At 40.6% G+C, this 18,788-nt stretch overlaps 2 long non-coding RNA genes across 2 annotated transcripts in view; both read right to left on the bottom strand.

The window, feature by feature from the left end:
• Positions 1–3,934, bottom strand: part of LOC135058043 (uncharacterized) — a 911,901-nt gene extending 907,967 nt beyond the window's left edge. Inside the window, exons 1-2 of the long non-coding RNA XR_010244559.1 lie at positions 3,867–3,934; positions 2,064–2,157 (exon numbers count right to left, since the gene is read on the bottom strand). This is a non-coding gene — a long non-coding RNA (uncharacterized LOC135058043). The remainder of the gene's footprint in view (positions 1–2,063; positions 2,158–3,866) is intronic.
• A 3,412-nt stretch (positions 3,935–7,346) lies between these two features.
• The window catches only part of LOC135056359 (uncharacterized), a 105,987-nt gene continuing 94,545 nt past the window's right edge, over positions 7,347–18,788 (bottom strand). Inside the window, exons 2-3 of the long non-coding RNA XR_010243962.1 lie at positions 12,566–12,666; positions 7,347–7,776 (exon numbers count right to left, since the gene is read on the bottom strand). This is a non-coding gene — a long non-coding RNA (uncharacterized LOC135056359). The remainder of the gene's footprint in view (positions 7,777–12,565; positions 12,667–18,788) is intronic.

An 18,788-nucleotide genomic window follows, 5' to 3' on the forward strand; every position in this document is an offset into this window, starting at 1 on the left:
CTACTTGGAATAAAGTCATTTTTGGAAACCAAGACATAGGTCCTAATTCATACTTGCACGCAAATCCCGTCACGACTGTGAGTCTTTGCAAAAATATACTAATGATGCAGCTGCATGGAATTAGAGATGCCCACTGGCAGAATCTATAATCCAACGCTTGCATACAATGACACACCTTCAGATGCACATAGGTTGCATCATCAATCATCTAAACAACCCTATGGATGCTCAGAATTAACTTCAGAAGTAATGCACTAGAGCCACTGTAACTGCGAACACAGATGCAGTTACAGGCTGAGACATGCCCCCGAAACAGTTACGACATGCCTGCATTTGACTAGCCACCCCTCATAACCCCTTCCCTTTGTCTCCCACAAACACTCACTATCTATCAGTCACACTGCACCCAGAGCTTCACTGCGACTGTGATAAACAAACTTGGTACATGCGCAGTGCAAAAAAAACTCAAATATGAAAACTTCGGCATTGTGTCCATCTATGAACCAGGCCGATAGTGGAAATGATCTAGCCATCATGTAATATCAGAGGCGTAGCGAGGGTGTAGTGAGTGGAGCTTGAGCTCCAGGCGCCGGCAGGGACAGAAGGCGCTGGCTGAAGTCAGAGCTCAGGTTAGGAGGAGAGGACTTGAAGAGAGGGAACAGGTGGCCTCCACACTGCCTGCATGTTCCATTTCACTAACTGCAGTGCTTAGAATCCAGTGTGGTGTTGGGGGTGAGGGGAGGTTTAGAGGTTTGTCAGAAAAATCTACATGGCTCTCAGGTATCTGCATTCTGTGATATGGAACATGCAGGCAGTGTGGTGGCCACCCCTTCCCTCTCCTCAGTCCTTTCCTCCTAACCACAGAGGCCCAGCCTGTCAATCACATAGAAGCTCCGCCCCTCCAGACCAGAACGAAGATCTTGTGTCCTTGGTGAGAATTGATGTGTGTGTACTATATGTGTATGTGTGTGTATATGTACAGTGTGTGTGTGTGTGTGTGTGTGTGTGTGTGTGTGTGTGTGTAAATGTGTGTTGATATGTGTGTATATGTGTGTGATTATGGCCCTCATTCCGAGTTGTTCGCTCTGTATTTTTTTCTCGCAACGGAGCGATTAGTCGCTAATGCGCATGCGCAATGTCCGCAGTGTGACTGCGCCAAGTAAATTTGCTATGTAGTTAGGTATTTTACTCACGGCATTACGAGGTTTTTTCTTCGTTCTGGTGATCGTAATGTGATTGACAGGAAGTGGGTGTTTCTGGGCGGAAACAGGCCGTTTTATGGGTGTGTGCGAAAAAACGCTACCGTTTCTGGGAAAAACGCGGGAGTGGCTGAAGAAACGGAGGAGTGTCTGGGCGAACGCTGGGTGTGTTTGTGACGTCAAACCAGGAACGACAAGCACTGAACTGATCGCAGATGCCGAGTAAGTGTGGAGCTACTCAGAAACTACTAAGAAGTGTCTATTCGCAATTTTGCTAATCTTTCGTTCGCAATTTTGATAAGCTAAGATTCACTCCCAGTAGGCGGCGGCTTAGCGTGTGCAAAGCTGCTAAAAGCAGCTTGCGAGCGAACAACTCGGAATGAGGGCCTATGTGTGTATGTTTGCATGTGAATGCCAGAAGTTTCATTCAATTCATGCTTTATTTATTTATTATTTATTTATTTATTTATTTATTTATGTCATTTGGATTATAAATCATACCAAAACACTTAAATGTGAAAGTTTAACCCCAATTATGCCTATGAAATATTTGATACACATGATTTGCTTGCACATAGTTTGTGCAGAGCCGGATTAAGACTTCATAGCTCCTCAGACAAGATACTGGTTCTGGGCCCTCTTTCTGTCTCAATCAATCAACGTTCGTCAGTAATAGAGCTTTTTGCTTTTTGATAAATCGACCTTTAGTCGTTTTTTTGTGATTCAAAAACCAATTAGCGCATTTGCTATTTATTTGGGTTTTGAGCTTGATGAATATGACCCATAATGTATCAATGGGTTCCTATTCTATGCCTCAGCAATAATTAATAAAGTCATTACTAAAAATCAAAAGATTGTGCTTACCTGCAATATTCAGGTTTAGTTGTGTAGCACTGGACATATTTGGGCCTTTTTTGTTCATGTTGCTTGTGGTCAACAGCCACCAGTACTCAATCAACTTTAAATTTAGAGGAGGAAGAAGGTAAGGAGTGAAGAGAACAAAAGAAGAATTAGAATGGGGAGGGCGGACAAGGTACAGGGCCACAAGAAAAGTGGTTTGTGAGGAACACAACGTAAAAGTGGGTGTTGAGGTAAATGATAAAAGAAGGTTGGGAGAAGATATGAAAAGAGGGGTAAAGGTTGAAAGATATGCAATGTGGAGAAAAAAAGGACCAACATCCATTATGCAGAGATGGGAGGATAAAAGAGAGGTGCACATACAAATTAAGAAAGATAGGGACAGCATAGGCATTTCTATAATGGGTGCAAGATGTACAGTGCACATGGGCCCCTGGGTCCAGGGGGCCCACACCGCACACCCTGCAACCATATATTAAACTTACCCTGCACATCCTCCACTGCCGACACAAATCACTTGGAGCATTATGCACACTGTACAAACATGTGGACAAAGAGGCATACAGAAAAGGGGAGAGGGAGGGGGGTTGGTCGAGAAGCATGGCAGATAATGTAGAAACAAAAGGGGCCGGTGCCCGATGTCAGGGTTATATCCTTTTTGTAGTCCTGTTTTTGTAGTATAAGGTGTTGTTTGAAACCCCTTTGCGTTTTTTGTATCATATTTTGAAATTATGTGGTTTGAGCTTTGTTTTGATTGATGTTGTTTATCAGTGGGTGTAATAACAGGGTGTAGTATGGTATGCCGGCGTCCGGGCTCCCGGCGGCCAGCATACCGGCGCCGGAATCCCGACCGACGGCATACCGACAGCTGGGCAAGCGCAAATTAGCACTTTGTGGGCTCGCTGCGGGCACGGTGGCGCACTACGTGCGCCACGCTATCTATTCTCCCTCCAGGGGGGTGTGGACCCCAAAGAGGGAGAAAAAGTGTTTGTATGCCGGCTATCGGTATACTGTGCGCCGGGATCAGGACAGTCGGCAAACTGAAGACCACCCGTAATAACACTGTATGCTCTGGTGTGAAGATGTGTAAAATGTTTTTTGGGTTAATATAGTACTTAAAATGTGGTTGAAAGGTGGGTATTCTATATTGTATGTTGTTTATTTGTGCATCACTCACGGTGGGAAGGTACAGTCAGGGACGGATCTAGACTTTTCTTTAGGGGGGGGCGGTTTACTGTTTAATCTTGACTCCTCCCTCTACAGTCCCAACTCCTCCCATCTGCAATTCTAACTCCTCTCTCAATTCTGACTGAACTTTTTGAGTGATACTGAGATAGAGCTTTGTGATTGTTCTATGTACATGTGACTGTGCTATGAGGTAATTGTATTTATTAGCCCTAGTACCCACACACCAGCAAGTGAGGGGCAAATGCTCTGTAACCCTTGCTCTCCTTTCTCCTCTGTGCTGCTGTGGTATAAGCTGCAGCACATCGTTCTGCCTCAGGCTCTCCCCGGAGAGATCTCTTCTGCTCAAAAGTGGGCGTGGCTATGACTGTGTTAGGGGGGGGGGGGGCGGTCGCCCCTTTCGCCCCCCCCCCCTAGATCCGGCCCTGGGTACAGTACAGAGTACTGTATTAAGGGGTCTGTGTACTAATGGGAGATAAGGATGGCAAACAAAACAGTCAGAGACAATCCCTAAACATTATAGCTCCTCTGTATGTGCTAAAGGGAATTCTCCATGTTCTGCCTGCTAGACACCTATGGCAGCGCTAAATGACCCAGCTATTATTAAGGTGACATGTCACTTACCATCACCTCTAGCTCCCGATAACAGCACCTCCTCACTGAAAAAACAGGAAGTGAGCTCTGTCACTTTGGCTGGCTGTCAATAAAGTTGTTTTTGGTTTTTTAAAAACTTCTCCTGGTGCTTCACAGGATGGGGCTTGGAGAGAGGTGGCTACACGGCGAGTGCAGTCACCAGTGAGGGGGTGACTTTTCCTTCACTCTTCTCTGCAAGGCTATTCTTAATAACAATCACTGTATCCACCTCCTGCTTCACAACGTTTATACAGTAGGTAAAGCTGGGGAGTATCTCCATGGTACTGTAAGTGGAGTATTAGAATTAGAATTAGTATTAGAATCATTAATTAAGAGGGAAGTCCAGGAGCAGAGCATTCTGTCCCTCCTGGAGAGGGTCATGTTGGGAGGTATGCCCTTAGTTTGCAGTTCTGTATGCGATATATTATTCCACAGTACAACAAGGTTCAGTATAGAGTATAGTGAATAATATGCATTTCTTTGGAAGATTAAATAAGTGGGCCTGATCCTGATTTGGAAGTAAAGTAAAAAAAAGCAAGTAACTTTGTACCTGGAACAAACCATGGCCCTCATTCCGAGTTGTTCGCTCGCAAGGCGATTTTAGCAGAGTTACACACGCTAAGCCTCCGCCTACTGGGAGTGAATCTTAGCTTCTTAAAATTGCGACCGATGTATTCGCAATATTGCGATTACAAACTACTTAGCAGTTTCAGAGTAGCTTCAGACTTACTCGGCATCTGCGATCAGTTCAGTGCTTGTCGTTCCTGGTTTGACGTCACAAACACACCCAGCGTTCGCCCAGACACTCCTCCGTTTCTCCAGCCACTCCCGCGTTTTTTCCGGAAACGGTAGCGTTTTCATCCACACGCCCATAAAACGCTGTGTTTCCGCCCAGTAACACCCATTTCCTGTCAATCACACTACGATCGCCGGAGCGAAGAAAAAGCCGTGAGTAAAAATACTATCTTCATAGCAAAATTACTTGGCGCAGTCGCAGTGCGGACATTGCGCATGCGTACTAAGCAGAAAAACGCTGCGATGCGAAGAAAATCACAGAGCGAACGACTCGGAATGAGGGCCCATGTTGCAATGCAAGCGGAGCAAATACATTTAGATTTTTTTCTGTGCAGGGTAAATACTGGCTGCTTTTGCATGCAGCCCACAAATGTTAGACAGCTTTATGTTTACACTGACCCAAGAAGGGCTGGATTAAGGATTACGGGGGCCCTGTCAATACAATTGTCAAAGTGATACACACACGAGGAGGAAAGAGAGAGCAGGGCCCTTTTCCCTCATGTACTTTTACGTCTCTTACTTAACCTTACTTCTTTTCAAAACTCACTTTGCCGGCACAAAATCCCTCGTTTTTTTTCTGCCACCCTGATACTTATTTCAGTGCTGTTTGCTGATGCCGCTATGTTTATATACCCTGTACTTGTCCTATATTGTGTTGAATTATAAGTCACTGTATTCTTGTTTTGCTTATTTGTTTACTCATATAAATGAAGGATAATAATAATAATAATAATAATAATAATAATAATAATAAGGAATAGAGAGATAGATGGGAGAGAGAGAGAGAGAGAGAGAGAGAGAGAAAGATGAGGGAATAGAGAGAGAGATGGGAGGGAGAGAAAGAGAGAGAGATAAGGACAAGAGAGATGAGTATGACAGAGATGGGGGCATGAGAGAAATAGAGTGAGAGAACAGAAGGAAAAAAGACAGAGACAACTATGGAGCTTAACAGCACTGTGAAGGAGCAAAGCTCTGGATGTCTAGTCAGGGCAGGGGTATATCAGGACTCTATCATGGTGCTGGGGATATATGTAATGGCAGGTGTATGGAGGGGCAGGACATCTGCCTTATTCCCAGTAGCTGTTGCACTATACCTGTGCTGATCCCTGGGGTTCAGACACTAGGCTGCGGTGGTGGATGGGAGCACTCACACGGCGGGGGGCAGCACAAAGATCTCTCCCCCGACTGATGGCAGGCACTTCCAGGCTTCCGCTGCTTTCCTTGCAGTGGCAATACCACTGCTGTCAGTTTAGAAATCTCCTGCACTGGTCAGAGCCCACCCTGACCTCCCTGTGACATCCCATCTACAGCCAACAGGGATATTCGCAGGAGGAACAGTGGTCCGCCACCCCCATCGTGGTAAATGTGTGGGTAACGGCCGTCCCTGTCACCCTGCCTGTAAGCTTACCCTGGCCCCCGCCTCCTATAAAACTAGCCAATGGTAATCTGTGGGCGGGCTTATAGAGGAGAGAGAAGTGAAGCCGAAAGCTGAGTATCGGGTGCAGTGGTGACTGTAAAACGAACGGTGCTGCCTATTACATACAACATTCATGTATATTTATATGTGTTAACCCCCTGCCCCCCCCCCCCCTTACCCCATGCAATGTGTGGTTGGCAGTCACTAATTGTAATCAAAATTAGTTTAATCTCCTTAAAGTACAGCTCTAAGGACTATGGGCCTAATTCAGACCTGATCGTATATGTGCTAAATTTAGCACATCTACGATTAGTCACACAGACATGGGGGGGGGACCCGGCACAGGCTAGTCCGCCCTGCATGTCAGGCCCGACCCCCCCCCCCACCACCGCACAAGTACAAAAGCATCGCACAGCAACCTGTGTGCTGGCAGGAGCTACTTGTCGCTGTGAGCATCACAGCGGGAACGTGTGACGTTCCGCAGCCGCCGCGGGCTACCCCCCCCCCAATGGTCCGGGAAGGCCTGCATTTTCCAGACCGCGCCCCCTAAACTGCGGCCAAACGCTGCCAGCCCTCCCGCCCAGCGACCGCCTCTGCCTGTCAATTATGCAGAGGCGATCGCAGGGCTAAGACGGCCGCCGGCTGTCTGGCATGTGATGGCGCACTGCGGCGCTGGCACATGCGCAGTTCAGATCTGATCGGCTGCTGTACGAAAACGCACAGCAGCGATCAGGTCTGACTTAGGCCCTATGTTGGTGCTTTATAGCTAAAAGAGGGATCCGGTCTCTAGGTTGACAGTAACTAGGTCGACAGTGTTTAGGTTGACCACTATCGACAGGGTTTCTAGGTCGACAGGGTCTTTAGGTCAACATGTTCTAGGTCAACAGGTTAAAAGGTCGACATGAATCCACGCGGACTACGATTGGGAATAGTGACCTGTGCTGAGCGCAGCGGTAGCGGGGCGAGGCTCCTTGCCCGTGCGAGGGGACAGGGTGCACTAATTGGGGTTCCCGATCACTGTATGGAGAAAACGACACCAAAGAAACATAAAAAACTTATGTGGACCATTTGACCTGTCGACCTAGATCATGTCGACCTAAAGACCCTGTGGACCTAGCATCCCTGTCGACCTAATTACTGTTGACCAATAGTGGTCGACCTAAACATTGTCGACCTACTTACCATCGACCTTACATACCACACCCCTAAAATAAATATAATAACTCTGTTAGTTAACATCTATTTTTATGTGGGTTTTATTTATAGCTTTTGGAGTTAATTATATACAAATACACAAGTACAGTAAACAATAGTACAGATAATAATGAAAGAAAACCCATGCTTACACAAGCCATTTAAAAATCACTATGAAGAGGCCTTTATTGGCTGATGACCTATGCCACAATTAGTGTTTTGTAAGTTTCACACCATGACTGCCTATTTATACACAGATATCAAAAAATCTTTAATACTCATCATCGAAGTTCATTTAATCATTTAACAAATTAAATTAAATTAAATTACTTCGTTTTTGTTTTTTTTTTGTATTCTGTTAATCTGTTTCTCCAGGGCTTTTTCTTTCCTCCAGAAATTTAAACTTCTCCTGTTGTTTCTTGTTGTTTCTTTCTTAAGTGCTGCTGCTCGCTGCAGAGCTGTCCTAATATGTTTAATGGGCCATTAACTAGTTTCCTACATGCAAGGAGTGAAAAGATCAAATAAAATGACTGTGTTTGGTGAGAACATTAAAAATCAAAAGTACAGAGTGAAAAATCTTTAAAAACTTTATTTTTTTATTTTTTTTATTTAACTAATGAGATGATCGGTTTTATCAGGATGCCGTAGAGCCTTTGGGAGCACTACAGGACACCAGTTCTCTTTTCTCTTTTCATTCCTTTTTGATGTAATAAGGTAACCATGTTGCAAAGAGCGGATTGGAGGTTTGGTGCTGGGTTGTTAAGAAGCTCAATGAGGTGTGACAAATATATTCAAAAGGTGCTTAAAACAGACAAAGCTGCTCTCTAAACATACATATGCAGACACAAACACACAAAGCAGACACCCAAGAACACACACATGCAGAATTGGCGCTTGCATAGACTGCTAATTACAAAAAATAGCACAGACGATACATTTTGCTAACTGCATTTGAACACTATTTCAAATGTCATGATTACATTGTGTATGTTGGGCACCTTTTGTTATTAAAGGTGATGTACATTGCACAGAGGATCTGCACAGCTTTTTGTCTGGCTAACATTTTTCCTGCTACTTTGAACTCAACTTTGGAACCTGGTCCATGTGAATCAGTTTGTATCTACTGTAGCTTTGCAGGTTTGTGGATAAACCTAGGGGCAGAACTACAGTACTGTGGTAGCAGGGGTGCAGCTGGTATGGGAAGCGCAGGTGGAAGAAAGTAGTCAAGTTCCTCTGTCAAAGGTATCTTTATTATGGGAGGTTGTGGGACACCGAAAAGTAGCATGGTAAAAAGACATTATTTGAAGCAGAATTTTTATTTTAATCTTTAATAAACAGAGGCTTTGGTAAATGGCTGTTATGGCGAAGTGGAAGGTGGTAAATTGAGAGTTGTCACTGTCGGCAGCTAGCTAGGTCATTATACATGCATGACTATAAATGCATACGCATAAGCAAGGAGGGGGGGGGGGGGTAGGTAATGGAGGCTGCCAGAGAGGGATCATACCGCCATATGAAGATGGCGTTAGCTAGCGGGGCCAAGTTCCTAAGCTAAGCCTTTTGTAGATTGGCAATTGGGACGGATAAGAAAACTTAAAAAGATGGTTGTGACCTAACAATTACTGTAACCTTATGTAGCAGTGTGGCTGCAAACATATATTTGTCAACTAGGACAGCTTACTGAAGCACTCTCTTGTGACCAGGGCCTGGCTCCTGTTCAGTAACCAAGCGAAAAGCCTGTGATTAGTTAACAGCGTTGGTTGGTTCCGATAGTTACTCTGGGTGTGGTATATTTTGTCGACATTCATCATGTCAACATGAGAGAGACTATTAACAAGGTCGTAATCTTGATATGCTTTGTATGTCAACATAGACCACATTGACAGTCATCATGTCGACACAATTAGAATGACAACAAAACGTTCCTGGTGGTCTAGTGGTGACTTACCTGGTCTGGTGGCTCCAGTGATGTCTTCTGGGTCTAGGGGTCAGCTGATGAGGACTTCCGGCTGTCCCAGCATACTGCTAACCCATTTGTTAGTTGCACCTTCTAACTTGCATTTTTCTTGTATGTGATCATTATACATGTACAAAATGTGGTCTGCTAGTACACAGAGCAGTGGCAAATGGGTACAGTACACATCCTTGGTAACCTGTTTACATTCAGTATTTATTCTATTGTAAGATTATTTCTAACTCTACAATAGATCCTGGTTCCAAATGGGCTGCAGACAACATTCTGTACAGGTCACGTATTATTATGTGTGCTCTGTATGATTCATGTTTTAATCAGACATAGTAATTTGTTAAGTGTGGCAAATGCAGATGCACAGTGTATTAAATGTTGCACAAGCAGGGCTGTAACTAGTGGTGTGCAAGCAGTGCCGCCACCCAGGATGCAGGGCCAAAGGGGCAGAACTGTTGCTGCCCCATGGCACCTGCATTTGGCTTGCAGATTTTATGGAACAGCACGCTTCAGCCTGTAGAACCACCCGAAACACCCTTAGGATGCTCTGGGGACTCTTAGAATGCTGGTCCTATCTCTGCAATGTAACCTCCTGATGCCATGTGTTTGGGAGGCAACACCAATATGGGGTGTTATTTAGCCCAGGTATGGCCTTGTGCACAGGTGCACTTATTTGGCAACCTAGAACAGTGGTGGTCAGATTCAGCCCTCAAGAATCTCTAACAGTTCATGTTTTCAAGAGGTAACAGCTGGTGCACATGTATAGTCATTACTAATGGACTCATTTAAAAAGATAGGTGTTCTGGAAAACATGAACTATTAGGTATCCTTGAGGGCTGAGTTTGTCCATAATTAACCTAAAACATACTAATGTCATACCTCCCAGCGGCTTTCAGCGGGACAGTCACGCTTTTCAGGAACTGTCCTGCTTTACCACCCACAGGTTGCAGCGTCCCATGGGGAGAAAAAGCTGTGGAGCAGCAGCACTCTCATCACTGTTCTGCAGACTAGCGGGTGTATAGATGTGCAGAGCATCTGTATATAGTGAGGGGAGAGGCTGCGGGCAGCCTCATAATCTCCAGCAGTACTGGGCATGCCCCCAGAGTGATTAAAATAGTGGCATGCTACGAGGTCATGCGTCCTTTCCACGAGATCATGCCCCATTTTCCTGAATTTAATCCTGTGATATGTTGGGAGGTACTCAAATGTTAATGTACACTTTCTCAGTGTAAATGCTTTGCAACCCATTTGTGAGATTGCAGGCACAGGCGGGAATGTACATGACAAGTCGCAATCTCGCCTCCTATCACATTTGGACCATTCCTTTAACTCTTTAAATGTTTTCATTGTTCTCATAAAAAACTTTTATATCACGTTCATGTCTTAATGAAATTATGAGAGTGAGGGGACATCTGTGTTGTCTTTATTTCATGTGTCAGATTTGTCAATGTCATGATTTTTATTAAATTGCCATTTCTGTACCGGTAAACACACGGTAGCATGTATAGTGTAACTGACTGATGCAAAAGGCACACAGTAGACTGTAGGTTGACAGCTGACCTCTGACACTATATAGGAAGTGTATGAATAATGTAATTTTTGGGGGAAAATGGCTGCCACCAGTAAACGAGGAACACACCACAGATGCTCTTGCCACACTTGATACTTATTTATTTATCTCATCCAGAAATGGTCAATATACTGCAAGAAAAACAAATATGGGCCTGATTCAGAGATGTATGCTAATGTATCTACAGCTGCAAATTTGTACGCCATAGTGCAAATATATGCTAATGCTGTAGTCACCTGGAAATGTATTGCGACATCCACCGGCGGCTCACAGATCCAAGCAACTGCATACAGACACACAGCAGTGGTCGCATATTCTTTGATACTCAGCCCTGTGGTCAGTCAGAATGGACGCTTGATCTGAGACGCTGGTGACATGTTTTCTGGGTACAGGATTGCAGATGTAGGCTGAGACACACCCTGAAAATGGTTGCAACAATGCCACTCCCTGTTACCTCCCTCCAATGGTCCCTGACTGTCAATCACTTTGTGAAGAAATCCTTACTGTAAGCAACATCACTAAGGCACTTTGTTGCGTGCGCAGTGTAACCTTGATGTCGGACAATAATCACACAACTCCATAAATATCAGCATTGCATACATTTCTGAATCAGGCCCTGTCTACCTAAATCCTATCATCAGGAAGCACAGCCTTTGCCTTACAAATGGGTCACAATAGTGCCAAAATATCCCCTCCAAAAAAAACCTTCAAATAGAATGTATACTACAAGCCCTTATTTGTGGAGTTTTATAATTGTCATTTATTGTTGACTAGTATGTGTCACTAATTTACAATAATGGATAAACACATCAAAAATGTTGTGGCAGATTACCAGGTAACTCGTGGGTGATCACTGTTACTTTTGCATTGACTTTCAATCGTGTTTTGGTAGCTGAGGACAATGCTGTGAGATTTCTGTGTATCCTTTTTGTGGCAGAGAAGAATCTTGTCATAACAGAGACAGACGTCAGAAAACAATGACTGAGACCAGCCACTTTAAACCCAAAGACTCTGTAATGCAATAGCCCACCCGCGCTGGATTCCACGTTAATTATAAAGCAATGAATACATCACACAATCCTGGGAAACTTTAGGATAAAAAAAAAAGTACCAGCTCAGCTCTTGGACAATCATTCACAAAGTTTGACATTAAAAAGTGCTGACAGCAATAAAGACAGAAAGAGCCCTTACTTTCATCTCTCTAAATAACCTTTAGGTCATACAAGTCTCTCTAGCTCAACCCTCCCATACCAAAAAGTTCTCCCATTTTGTTATTAAATAGAGATTCGGCTTTCACGTCTTCCAGTCCTCTGCCTCCCACTCTGCAGAAGATAAATATTTCTTTTCTTACAATTATTATTATGGTATTTTAAGCTATCTAACATCAGAACAGCCTGGGAGGTAACCTTGAAACTGGAAAAGAAAATTGCAGCATAGATAAAATATTATATACAGTACATACAGTATAGCAAACTGCTCACAAACTCATAGAAACCTTTCAAATACATTCCATTTGAAGATCATATGAAAATATAATTCTATGCATTGTATACACTGCCAGTGGTGGTATCTATCTGTATTTATTCACGTGTGTGTCTATGTATATATGCATATCTCAAAATATAGTTCAACATAGTTTTTTTTATATATATATATATATATATATATATATATATATATATATAATGTACACATGCATAGGTGCACTATGAGGAGAACCCAGGGAAACTTCATGATGTACTATTACTTACCAAGTTGAGGGCTTTGGTATAATTTAAAGGTTACAAATGAGTAGGAGGAGAGAATGATAAGAGTTAATGTTTGAAAACTAGTCTTTGAGGATGGGAGTCTCCTACAAGTGAAAAGAAATACAGTATAATTAAAATTGATGTATCAATTTCACAGAAGGAATGCAACATTAATCAAAAACTACATGTTGAGAAATAAAAAAAAGTACAAAGCGCTGAACATGGCATCTCTATCATGTAAAATAAGGACATTATATCTATATTATTTGCACTGGCTGAGTAAATTATAGTTCAGAGTTTGATGGAGAAAGTATATACAGTATATAGAAGTGAAATGTTTATATAAGCTAGAGGGAGGTCAATTGTCCAATGTAGCCGAATTGCTGTATAAGACCTAGCCTGCTCTTAAATTCTCTCCATATATTTTTTAGATTTCAGATGTTGCTGACATGATCAGATATGTTTTACCTAGTGTGCCAAGTCAGTCACAGATTAGCAGATCTGTGGGATTTTGCTGTATATTCATGTGGGCAACTATAGCTGAAATCACTGACCCCAAAAGGGTCAAATTCATCACAATGAATATGCCATAACATGTAATGCAACAACTGCACTGGCAATTATTAATACACTAATTAGTAATTATATTCTTCTTTGACACAACTTCATACTTTCCACAATAATTGAAAGCAAATGATTACTTCAAAATTGAAATTAACAAAGTTGATTCTGAGGCTTAGATATGGTCCAGATAGAATCTATACTTTCAATCTTATGAATAGATTTTTAGCAAGATTATTGCTATAGGACTTGGCTGAAGAATTTCTTCTAAGTAGTTTATTACCCTCAAAGTGATTGAGCAAATATAATGATTATACATTGCCCTTCTCCTGTGATCACCCTGCTTTCTTTTGTACTGTAAATCATATAATTACTGAAACAGTGTCTTTTTAAGCAGAAGCAATGAAATGTTAACACTGTGACATCATCTGGGTACTGGCGAATAAGTCTGAGGTGGCCTATACCAGGAATTATAAAAAAAAGTTTTTTCTCTATTTCGGTAAGTCCTAATAACATAGAGGGTCACTCCAACCCGTTCGCACACTGCTGTTTTTTGCAGCGGTATGAACGGGTTGGTTCTGTGCATGCGCGGCGGTCGCAATGCGCAGGTGCGTCGTTGCCCAGCGACAGCCGTTGATCGCATGGGCAGCAAAAATTTGCTACATGCGATGAACTCGGAATGACCCACATAGTACAGTACATGAACTACATTTCTAGAAAGGCCCCAGAGGCCTTGGCAATGGGAGGCAAAATTCTGGGGCAGCTCCTCTCCCTTATCCCTCCTTGGTTTTCCAACAACATTTTAACATTTTTTTTCAGTTTTATCTGTATTTCTTATGGATCTGCTAGAGGTATATAGAGAGAATGAAGGAGTTTTTTTTGGGCACACACCTGTCAAACTAAAAATCCATAAACATTAATAACTGGTAGAATAAATGTTTTTATTTTATACAGAAGGGACATTGGGAGCATTGGGGTCTATGGTGCTCTGTGGCAATTGGCAGTGGTGGATTTTCCAGTATGCACATGGTATGTCTAGGGGTGCTAGGTCAAAGGCCAGATGAGGTAAGATAATTATTTTTATTATTTTTGTTTATGTCATTACAATGTATTGTTTAATTTTGTAACTGGTGATGGAGGAGGGAGTAATGATCAGTAAATTGTGGTGGTGGAGGGGGCTTTGGCAGCCGGGAGGCCCCAACATCAAGGGGGCAGTGACATGACGGGGGGTGACCGATAAAGTAGGGCCTAGGGGCCTGACCCCTAAATTTACCCCTGGCAATTATGTGGCAGTGGTTTGATGATATTAATTGATGATAACTACATTATAAACTCTGAGCAACAATATACTGTAGCATGCTAGATACAATACTTAGATTTAACTGTATTCAATTTTTTGTGTGAACATTTCCTAATTTTACTATACTAATTATTATTATTATTACTACTACTACTACTACTAATACTACACTCTATTGAAAATAGTGTGGTCTTTTAATATGATTGATAATAATGTCACAAATTATGTAATTTAGTTCTAGCTACTGTTAAATTAAACTATTAAAGATATTTGTGGAAGTATAAAAATGTTAATTGGGAGCACTTAGCTCCAAGGAAGTTATGTGACATAAATTATATAATAAATCACTTTTACAAGTTTATTATATGGAACTGCACTGCATGTGATATTTAACAAAATTCATTGAAATACATTGCCTTTCCACTTCCCCCCCCCCCCAAAAAAAAAAAGAGTATAACAGAAAGGAAACCAGTATGTATATATATGTATGTATGTATGTATGTATATATATGTATGTATGTATGTATGTATGTATATATATATATATATATATATATTGGGTAGTGGAAGTATGGCACCACAGGTGTGTGTGAAATAGAATAATAAAAAATGCAACAAGATCAGACACTCCTTAAGTGATTCAAGGTGTCAGCTAACCCTTAAGTATTAGTCAGGGATAAACTGCCTTAATTAAAGAATGCAAAAAAAGGGGGGATAAGGGTTTCAGCGACCAACGGTGTCTGGTAAATTATGATATATATGAGGAGACTTACTGGATACGTTTAAAATAACAATACATTTATTTATGCAATATATATAATATAAAACCAACTATAATTAATATCAGGGTGGGTTAAAAGCCGGAGGGCGTATGCTATTAACTAATAACAGGTAAAAGGATAGCTAAAAAAAAATCGATAAATTACATATAATAAAAGGCAATAAATAATAAAATATCGGATAAGAGAGTGCTGCTTATCTTTTTAAAGAGTGGAGAGTCAATGGAGGTACACCCAACGCGTTTCGTCACTCAGACTTCATCAAGGGGTGATATATATATGCTACATATCTTTGTAACCTATAATTGAAACACTGACACACATAGTTATTTATTTATTTATTTATTACTGTCACCTTATATTTTACTGCGTATTATATAGAATACAATACAGAATGGAAAAATAATAAAGAAACTAATTGTTAAGACTTATAATGACAAATTCTATTTTAGCTGGTAAATAATATTTGTTCTTTCACCCAAAGAAGTTTCCAGGATAAAGTTGCTGCAAATTAAAAGTGACTGTAATAGTAAAGTCTTATATTATTATATGTGGTGTTGCTGCCATACAATATAATTTTTAGATAAACAAGGAACATACTTTAGCACATACCAATGCACAATACAAACCAATGTAATGTAAAAGTAATACACTGGCTTATAAAAAACAACAACACACAGACAATTTTCCTTTAATGTACTGCAGATACTATAGTTTTATAAGCTGTGATGGTAACATAATGTGATACAGGGTTATCAACCATGTTCATGCACTAAAAAAACTTCCTACTCACCCTGTTGTGCAAATCGGAATAATAATTTGACATACCAAATTGTTCATCTACCTGTTATATATTTAAATTAGCACTTTACTTACATAAACTGGCACATAATTATATATACAACATATTAAGAATGAGGTTACATTTGTATGCTTATTATTCAAATATAATTGTGTATCCCAACTTCATATTTATATTATTACAAATTATTCTTTTCCTTACTCACTTTTTTTTAGTATAGAAGAACACAATAGATAATATCGTCTAATTTTCTTTATTAACCTACAGTTAGCAAAGGGACTGAGAATGGCACGGAATCTGAGCTGAACAATTCTGGAAATAAAACAGTGCTTTATAGGTACAAATATTCTGTTTGTAGGAATAGATGCCTATGAAATATTACGGAAGGCCCCTTTATTCATGCTGCTCCAGGTTATCACAAAACACATAAATAAATAACCAGAGCATCATGTACTAATGTATAAGAGACTTTAGTGCCTGTTTGAGTGTGTGTGATTTTTCCCTTCGAGATTCCAACTTTCCCTTTGCCGAACACTGCAGTCATTCTCCACACAACTGTGGCTGCTTAGTCATTTGCAAATGCAGATCAGTCAAGTGATTTTATGAATCAACTACAGAGAAGCGAATACTTTTCATCTATAAATTAGGGATACTAAAGGGAGGGGAGAGTAATGAAAAAAATGTGCAATTCACTGAACTTAAATATACCATGAAAAATGTTCATATTTACACTCTACATGGTTGATAAAAATGCAAATTGTTTTTTTTTTTTTTCATTACAATTGCTACAGATACATGCTTTATTTAGAACATTTACTTAGATTTTATCTATTTTTTGAAAGCATATGAAAATTTCACACTTTAGGAAAGTAAGTTACCCAGCATTGTTGGCAGATTATACCGTGCATGCCATTATCCAGGCAGTTACAGATGCATTGTATGTATTCTTTTTTGATGTCAGATATTGAAATCAGGTATTTGGACCAAGGGAAATTAAGAAGCTTAACAGCTTTTCTTGTCCTGTGAAGTGCCTTCTTGAAAGGTTGCCTGCTGCCTTGTGTGTGGCATGTTTCTTCTAACATCTAATCTCAGCCTTTGTGCTGCTGTCTGCTTTGCATTGCACCCTAGCATGCTCTTGCTGCTCTTCCAGCCTTCTGCAGCCACGATCCCAGGACATAAGTATTATTTACCAGTCTAAGGATACAGAAAGTTGCCAGTTGCAGGTTTACCACAGATCACAGTCAACCTATCGCTGAGAATTTAGATGATGTATTAGATTATCACATTAATCAGTATATTTGTAATGTAGCACATTATGCATACCTAATAATATTCATGAGATAACTGATTATTTATTTATTTATTTATTACCAGTTATTTATATAGCGCACACATATTCCGCAGCACTTTACAGAGAATATTTGGCCACTCACATCAGTCCCTGCCCCAGTGGAGCTTACAATCTATATTCCCTATCACATGTACACACGCACACATTCACGCTAGGGTTAATTTTGTTGGGAGCCAATTAACCTACCAGTATATTTTTGGATTGTGGGTGGAAAACGGTGTACCCGGAGTAAACCCACACAAGTATTTTATATATGTGTATATATATATATATATATATATATTTATTTTTTTGTTTATTTTTATATATATATATATATATATATATATATATATATATAACATTTTGGCACGTGTTGATCTTGTTAAAAATATCAAGAATGTTTATTGTAATATCCTCTTGGAATTTTTTTACATAAACCAAATGTTATTCAATTAAAAAAGGTTGACTAGTGCACACCACTGGACAGCATTTGGGTACATTAATAATACAGATAGCCATTGTGTTGTGAAATAGAGAAAGTATGGTAAGTACAATAGTTCAATCTACACATTTAACTTTACCTGTGTAGTTATTGTTGTAATACCTACTATTCAATATCATTTATTATTATTATTATTATTATTATTATTATTATTATTTCCACTGTATATAAGTATGGCTAATAATGTCTATGATTTTTTTTTTTTTATCATTATTTCTTTCTATTTTTGGCAGTACAGTATCTTAATACATATTTCTGGAGCAGAAATGAAAATGAAACTCGGGGAAACAATGTTGTTTATGTGTTGTACAGTTATACAGAACAACAGGGCCTGAAACGTCAAAATGTATCTGATCATTTTAAAGGATATATCAATCTCAAAAGCCATTTTCTTTAACCAGCCACTCTCTCCCAAAACTACAGAGCTAAGGAGATCCCATTTAATGAGCCCCACATTTGGTGAGTACTCCCTAGAGCTGCAGCAGATCTTGTCCTTGTCTATAACTGTTACAGATAGGTGCAAGCAGAGTTGAAGCTAACACAGTGCTGTTAATTTTTAAAACTCCTGCATTGTCAATATTTGGAGAAAATGCAGTGCAGAGCCGACAGAGATGAGTCGGTGGAGATGAGTACTGACAAACTGGCATAGGACCTCCACACAGGCTGCTGCAGGAAGCTGGGGAGGCCCAGCGACAACACACTCAGCTTACGTCCTTTTAATTACACCACTGCATCAATAAAGCAGTATCTAAGTCTACATACATTTTATATGTAGAAACCACAAGTTCAAAATATATTCTCTGTTCTATCACAAATGAAAAAAAAAAATATTTCATCCCACAAGTAACTAACGGTGGGTACACACTGGTAGATATATCTGCCGTTCAATTGATCGTCAGATATATCTATGGACGGACCGGGCAGTGTGTTGAGCATACATACTGCCTGA

Source organism: Pseudophryne corroboree, chromosome 3, assembly GCF_028390025.1.
Source record: "Pseudophryne corroboree isolate aPseCor3 chromosome 3, aPseCor3.hap2, whole genome shotgun sequence".
Taxonomy (NCBI): domain Eukaryota; kingdom Metazoa; phylum Chordata; class Amphibia; order Anura; family Myobatrachidae; genus Pseudophryne; species Pseudophryne corroboree.